The sequence below is a fragment of the Elgaria multicarinata genome, chromosome 4, assembly GCF_023053635.1.
Source record: "Elgaria multicarinata webbii isolate HBS135686 ecotype San Diego chromosome 4, rElgMul1.1.pri, whole genome shotgun sequence".
Lineage (NCBI taxonomy): Eukaryota > Metazoa > Chordata > Lepidosauria > Squamata > Anguidae > Elgaria > Elgaria multicarinata.
Window position 1 is genome coordinate 53404285 of NC_086174.1, and position 8427 is coordinate 53412711.

Consider the following 8427-nt stretch of genomic DNA (forward strand, 5'->3'; position numbering starts at 1 on the left):
TTATTTACTTATTTAGAGTATTTCTATCCCGCTCCGCAGCAAAAAAAAAAAAAAAAGGCTCTCGGAGCGGCTCACAAATAAATAAGACAGTTGCTGCCAACAGGCTTACAATCTAAAAGACACAACACATAAAGAAAAAAGAACAGGGAGGGAAGAAGGTGAAATGTCTTCCAGCAGGGCTGGTGGGACGGCCTTGCTTTGCCCCTCACTCCCCCTTCGGCTCAGCCTGCAGGGAAGGCTGTGGCGGTGACAGTTGAGAAGGAGCCTTCATACGGGGGAGATCTTCAGCAAGGCTGGCGGATTGGGCCCGTTTAGGAATGGATTCTGAACGAGGACACGGAATGGGTCAAGCCTTCCCCCGAAATTAATGTTTAAACTTCCAACCAGCTACCGCTATAAATGGGAATGAAAAAGACAATCCCTCTCCCCTATGCTAGCTCTTCTTAATAAACAAATATTATTGCACCAAACAGTAAGACTGAAGTTAACTATAGCGTCCCCCAACTTGGGAGCTGTAGTCCAACACATACGGAGAGTACCAGGTTGGAGAAGGATGCTATAAACCCTTACTCGGGGTTCCATAGGTTAACATTGACATTTTCTGCTTGTTATTGCTGCCTCTAAAAATAATGAGATATAAAAATGAAATTATAAGAAGCATTTCATTCTCCAGCGCCACTCCCTACAGATGTTCAAAAATGGCGTATAAATTAAGGCAGAGCACCACAAATAATCATATATTTGTTTCCCCCACCCACCCCAGTTGCTAAGAAAAGCACAATTACTAGAGAATTCCAGTATAATGAATAGTAGGTGTTATGATTTGCATCTTCCTCCACAGGCTTGGTAAGAAAGGTACATATCTGTAAAAACGTCATCTGGGGGTGAAGAGGTACGTTTTAGGATTGCTGCACTAGGAAACTAACCAGATGGCATCTACATCTGCTTCCAACAACCTTAGCACTGCCTCTGTGGATCCATTTTCCCATCCAGTCTTTAGATTATGGTTTCTTCTGCACTATATTCATGTCAAACTTCAGTTAGAGAGCTAAACAGGCTTGTTAACTTCAGCTTCTGAGGCTGCAATTCTATCTGCTTTCACGCTCATGAATAAATTGCACATAATATCAGCCTACAAGCCTATGCACATGTTGGATGCTCTTTGTTGGTTTTTTAAACAAAGCCACTGGAAATGGGAGATTTAATGTGGAAGGGGAAGAGGAGCTTATCCCTTTCCCCTCTACTAAATCTCTGCTTTTTCTCCCACGGTATTTCAAATGTGTGCATGCAAACACATTTGAACCAAGGGTTTGGGACCAGATGTGGAGTAGCTTCTCTAATTCCCCCATTCCCCCCAATCAGCTTTGCTTTTTAAAGAAGGGTGTTATATGTGCTAGCATCTAATGTAATTTGCCCTTCAGTAGGACTGAGTTTCAAACAAACATGCTTAGGAGAAAGCATCACAAGTGTTTCGAGGCTGGAATGTTCCACCTCTGTCTTTTTATATAGCATCATTAGTATGCCTGATGTTTTACAGCATAAAAAAGAGATCCCTGCTCCACAGAACCTACCATTAAAATTTAGTACAGGGAAGGCAAATGAAGGAGGGGAGGGGAAAAGCGAGTGCTGAATGCAGATTGTGCCAAAAGCAAGAGGCAGGGATATTACTTGCCGACTGAACATGGAGAGCAAAAGACAGGGAAGAATCAAAGGTAAAGCCAAGGCTTCCTTCCTGGTCAACAGGGTGGATGAGGATGCCAGTAGATACAGAAAATGTATGAGAGGAAAGACAAAAAGTGTTTTGGGTTTGGTTTTTTTAGGGGGTAAGTAAAAAGTGGAAGGCAAAAGGAAGAGGGGCTGACCAAGGGCAAGATGGATGGATGATATTCTGGAGATGACGAACTCGACTTTGGGGGAGCTAGGGGTGGTGACGGCTGACAGAAAGCTCTGGCATGGGCTGGTCCATGAAGTCATGAAGAGTTGGAAGCGACTGAACAAGTAAAAATCCAATTTTTTTTAAATGATTTAAAATCAGTAAAAAATGTAATTGTATTGAGATTTAATTTTAGCCAATCTACAATTACATTTTTTACTGATTTTAAATCATTAAAAAAAAATTGGATTTTTACTTGTTGTTCAGTCGCTTCCAACTCTTCATGACTTCATGGTACCTTATATTTCTCACTCAAAACCAAATCAATAGGCCTCTAACACACAAGTGGGATTCAGCTATTAGGCAGTATAGAAATATAATAAATACTGAATTAAAGGCTATTTTTCTGTATAGAGAACCATGGGGAAAACAGCTTTAACTTCAAGAGTTTTAAATGTGGCACAATAGGCATATGATTATTATGGGATTGATCCTGGAGTCAAGACTGGTGAGTCATTGGGGGGGGGGTAAGGAAAGTGCTGCCCATGGGCACCAGTGCACCCCATAAATTGAGTGGCCCATAAATGCCACTTTTTAAAAAAAAACTTATTGGCAGGAGGAAATGCTTCAGAGTAGAGAGCCTCTAGCCACTGCCCTCTTCACATGTGGGGCAGAGATATTCTTAGGAAATGAAGTGGGTGGACAGTTGCAGGCTGATGCTTTTTTCTGCAGCTCACTCAGCCAAGAAAAGCAAGGGGGGAAAGAAAATGGATCTCCTGTCATTTCTCTCTGGTCAGCTGTGGGGAGTTAGACAGGGCAGCAGTAAAACAGTTGCGGGAGGGACCAGGGAGGGTGGCATGTTTGTCTTCCAAACGGGGACTCCATGTATATGCAAAAGACAGAGGACAAGAGAACTGGTTTGGAGAGGTTTTGGAGAGATCGTTTTAAAAAATGCTAGGATTTTTTCATGTACATGTAGTGGAGGAGGAAATGGGTGAATGCACTGCATGTTTGTTTCAAATTCTGAAGGATGGGGCCTGTGGTTGATTGGTGTGTGAAAAAGAAAGTACACCCTCTTGGAATTGTATGATTTTACATATCAGGACATAATAACAATCATCTGTTCCTTAGCAGGTCTAAAAATTAGGTAAATACAACCTCAGATGACACCGTGTCATGATTTATTTAACAGAAATAAAGCCAAAATGGAGTGAAAAAGTACACCCTTACTGATTCCATAGGAATTAAGATGCTAAGTAGCAGACAGGTGCTGCTAATCAAATGCCCGTGATTAATTGATCATCAGCAAGTATGACCACCTCTATAGAAGCCAAAGTTTTTTCAGTTTGCTGGTCTGGAGCATTCAGGTGTGTGTTAACACAATGCCAAGGAGGAAAGACATCAGCAGTGATCTCAGAGAAGCAATTGCTGCTGCCCATCAATCTGGGAAGTGTTATAAGGCCATTTCCAAACAATTTAAAGTCCATCATTCTACAGTGAGAAAGATTATTCAAAAGTGGAAAACATTCAAGACAGTTGCCAATCTTCCCAGGAGAGGACGTCCCAGCAAAATCACCCCAAGGTCAGACCGTGCAATGCTCTGAGAAATTGCAAAAAAACCAAGAGTTACATCTCAGACTCTGCAGGCCTTAGTGAACATGTTAAATGTTAAAGTTCATGACAGTACAATTAGAAAAAGACTGAACAGGAAGGAATCTACACATCGTTGTGAGGGTGCTTGCATGCGCCCCCAGTGCGCCCCCACAACGACTGTGTAGACAGAGAAAGAAGAGACAGAGGAAGAGGAGGAGGAGGAGGCTGGGGAACCGGCCGCGTCCTTTTTTTAAAATTTTATTTTATTTTATTTTATTTTTTATTGCTTTTCCACATTGATTAAACATACATTACAATAAAGGAAAACATCAAAACAACTATTACATACTACATACATGTTGAATAAATGTTGAGTACATATGTATTGAATAGATATTAACTATAAAATATTATACCATAACATAATCATTCTTGACATAATAGTGCTCCCCCCACCTCGGGATCTATTCCTGATTCCAAAATCTTATCGTTTCTTCTGCTGGCGGTTTCCCACTTCCCTTAGTAAACACAAATATTAGGAACTGTTTCCAGATTCCTTCAAACTCATTTATTTTAGTTATACCTTTTCTCCACTTAATATTACAAGTCAGTTTATCATTAATAGCTATATCCCATACTTCTTTATACCATTCTTCAATAGAGTATTCCCCTTGAATCTTTTGGCCGCGTCCTTGCCGCTGCCGCCTCCCCCCTGCTGCCGGGATAAGAGCCACCCAGGTCGGAGAGCTCGGCGGAAGCGGAGCTCTCCGACCTGGGTGACTCTTACCCCGGCAGCAGGAGGCCGGCGGGGAGGCGGCGGCAAGGACGTGGCCGGTTCCCCAGCCGCCTCCTCCTCCTCCTCTTCCTCCGTCTCTTCTTTCTCCGTCTACACAGTCGTTGTGGGGGTGCACTGGGGGCGCATGCAAGCGCCCTCACAACGACGTGTAGATTCCCTCCCAGGTATGGTTTGTTTGGAAGGGTTGCCAGGAGAAAGCCTCTTCTCTCTAAAAAGAACGTGGCCGCATGGCTTAGGTTTGCAAAGTTGCATCTGAACAAACCACAAGACTTCTGGAACAATGTCCTTTGGACAGACAAGACCAAAGTGGAGATGTTTGGCCATAATGCACAGCGCCACGTTTGGCGAAAACCAAACACAGCATATCAGCACAAACACCTCATACCAACTGTCAAGCACGGTGGTGGAGGGATGATGATTTGGGCTTGTTTTGCAGCCACAGGACCTGGGAACCTTGCAGTCATTGAGTCGACCATGAACTCCTCTGTATATCAAAGTATTCTAGAGTCAAATGTGAGGCCATCTGTCCGACAGCTAAAGCTTGGACGAAATTGGGTCATGCAACAGGACAATGATCCCAAGCACACCAGCAAATCTACAACAGAATGGCTGAAAAAGAAAAGAATCAAGGTGTTGCAATGGCCCAGTCAAAGTCCAGACCTCAACCCGATAGAAATGCTGTGGCGGGACCTTAAGAGAGCTGTGCATAAACAAATGCCCTCAAACCTCAATGAACTGAAGCATGTAAAGAAGAGTGGGCCAAAATTCCTCCACGACGATGTGAGAGACTGATAAAGTCATACAGAAAAGGATTACTTCAAGTTATTGCTGCTAAAGGTGGTTCTTCAAGCTATTGAATCATAAGGTGTACTTCCTTTTTCACACATGGCTTCTCCATTTTGGCTTTATTTCTGTTAAATAAATCATGACATGGTGTAATATGTCATGTGTTGTTGTTCATCTGAGGTTGTATTTACCTAATTTTTAGACCTGCTAAGGAACAGATGATTGTTATTATGTCCCGATATGTAAAATCATACAATTCCAAGGTGTACTTTCTTTTTCACATGACTGTATGTGTGTTTTGGGGAGTTAGCAAGAGTATGAGTGGTAAGTGTGGTATAGTGGCTAGAGTGTTGGACTGGGAGTTGGGAGATCTGGGTGCTAGTCCCCACTCAACCATGGAAGCTCAATGGGTGACTTTGGGCCAGTCACAGACTCTCAGCCCAACCTACCTCACAGGGTTGTTGTGAGGATTAAATGGAGAGGATTATGTACACTGCCTTGGGTTCCTTAGAGGAGAAAAGGCAGGATATAAATGTAATAAAGTAAAAAAAAAAAAGCCAGGGTGTGTGAGATGGGTGATATGAGTGGTGATCCAGAGAGAGAAAGATAATAGGGGGCAATGAATTGGCTGGCAGAGGTGGAGTTGGGGAAGAGAAAGTGTTAGCTTTCTATCAAATAGGTTTCTCTTGGTGTAAAACTAAGGATTCAAAGAAGTTCAGTATGTTGAGTCCAGACCCCCCATCTCTGTCTTTTATTCAGGTTTTTTTTTTAGGCTTGTCCTTTCGTGACCAGCTATACTTCTCAGGCATCCTTTTATGGTGCTGCCCAGGACAGTTAATACTATTGACAGATGAGCCCACAAGTTAGAACGGTTACTTACTCCTTCCCTAGGAGCTGCCATTAGATACAGCCCACCTGATTGTTCTTTATACTACTACTGTTTATGGATGAACCACCTGAATTTAGCCATTTGTTCAGATCCCAGTTATGAATATTAGCTTATTTAAGAACAAGGACATTTCATATAATGAAAAGAAAATGCTCGACCTAGTAACTAGCCTTCACTTCTGGAATACCCTGGAATTGTTGACTCTAGTAACAGGCAAGCACATATGGTCTGAAATTAGCAATTTTGGATTGTTACGGCAAGGTAGGAGAATTGTGCAGTATAAAAGCAGCCACACTAAACAGAACAGTATAAATGCTCTATTTAGCTATAAATTAATCCAGTTAGTCTACATCATTGTTTAGAAAATATTCACTGGGAAACTTGACTTAAAAGCAGCCTTTTTTACCTTGGCAACAAATCCATCCATCCAGGTCTTTAGCAGGTGGCATATGTATATATGGAGAACCTGGTGAAATCTCCACTTCATCACAACAGTTAAAGCTGCAGGAGCTATGCTAGAGTGACCAGATTTTAAGGAGGGCAGGGCTCCTGCAGCGTTAACTGTTTTGATGAAGAGGAAATTTCCCCAGGTTCTCCATATATACAAATGACACCTGCTGAAATTCCCTTTTCTATGCAACTGTTAAAGATACATGAGCCCTGTCCTCCTTTTCATATGGTCACCCTATTGTAGGCCTTTTCTCCTATGCTCCTAGGCGAGCAGTTGGAGACCATGTGACCTCACCCTCTCCAAACAGTATTCAGAGAGAACTCTTGGGCTGCTGCATTTTCAAGGGGCGCTTTTAAAAATGTAAAAAAATTGAAAGAAGAAAGGAACAATTGCTTAAACTTCAAAAGGTGGAAACCCTGTCCCTTTCCCCAAGGAGAAATTCTCCGAAAATTTCTCCTTCACCAAGCCTTTTTCTTCAGTTTTCTTTTCCTCCCACCCCTCCACGAAATGCCAAAAAATGGAACAATCAACACTTTTGGCCCAGCTCAACTTTTTGCAATAAACCGGGGGGGAAAGTGACTTAGAACAAAGCAGTCACTTACCTTGAAAGATTGGTTGTTCTTCACGAACACTAACGCATGTGTAGCAGGTAACGATAACTACAATAATGCACATGGTGTACAAAAGAGCTACGTCGTAGCTCCCAAGATTAGTAGAAAGAAATAAGGTTGGGCCAAGCTGTGCTGCTATGTACTTGTAAAATAAACAATTTATAGTTGAGAGGCTACTCACACTTTCCCTGGAGTCAGTCCAAACTTTCTCTGGGGAGGCGTACCCCACCGGTTAAGAACCCCTGCATTAGATAGAAGGGGACGTGGTGGGGTGAGGTGGCTATTGCTTCCATATAGGTACTGCTGAACACCATGCAATTTAATGAGGACAGCCAGGTGATTTTTCAGAATATTGATATGGCTGAATACTGAGGGCTCTTAAAGTTATCGCTTTTCAGTCAATATTAAACTACATATACAAAGTTTGTTATAGAGTATATTGAGATATACAGAGTGCCTACTCCAAGGGAAGCTCGGAGGATGGCAACAAGGGAGAGGGCCTTTTCAGTGGTGGCCCCCCGACTGTGGAATGATCTCCCCGATGAGGCTCGCCTGGCGCCAACATTGTTATCTTTTCGGCGCCAGGTCAAGACTTTTCTCTTCTCCCAGGCATTTTTAACAGCATTTTAACAGCATTTAACAACGTTAAGTTTGTTTTTAATGGACCCCACAATTGTTGTTTTTAAATGGATACTGTTGTTTTTATACTGTTTTTATGTGTGTGTGTGTGTGTGTGTGTGTGTGTGTGTGTGTGTGTTTTTAAATTGTATACTTTTAATGTTTACTATTTTTAAATGTTGTAAACCGCCCAGAGAGCTTCGGCTGTGGGGCGGTATATAAATGTAATTAAATAAATAAATAAATAAATAAATAAATAAATAAATAAATTACTGTAACTTGCTCCCAGTAGGTATCAGTACAGTGTTCTCAACCAAATTCCAGGAGGGAAAGATCATTATGGCAAGAGCTGTGTGAGAAAGTGAGTGGCAAGGTTGATAGGATACTTAGAAATACATTTGGACAAGTGTTGCATTTAACATCTGGTATAAGTACAAAAACTGACTTTAAATTCAGGTACACGTCTCATCTGACAAAATCCTGCCTTGCTTCCATTATTTAGATAAGGATTCAGTAGTCACTCAAATTATTGTTTTCATTTTTTTTTATTTAGAATCTAACAAAATTGAGGTAATAAAAATTAAAAAGCTTGTTTCAGCACATTTTATTTAATTAGAATTTACATTAGAGTTAAGATTTAGTCTCATTTCAGAGAAACCATATGGAAATATTTGACAAAAATCTTTCCATGATCTTATATCATATGAGAAATATTAACAGCAAAAGGTAATAGGCAACAGATTTGAAAGGCATGGGTCTGAACCAAGTAGTAGAATAAAACTTGACATGAAAACAAATTGCAACATTTTA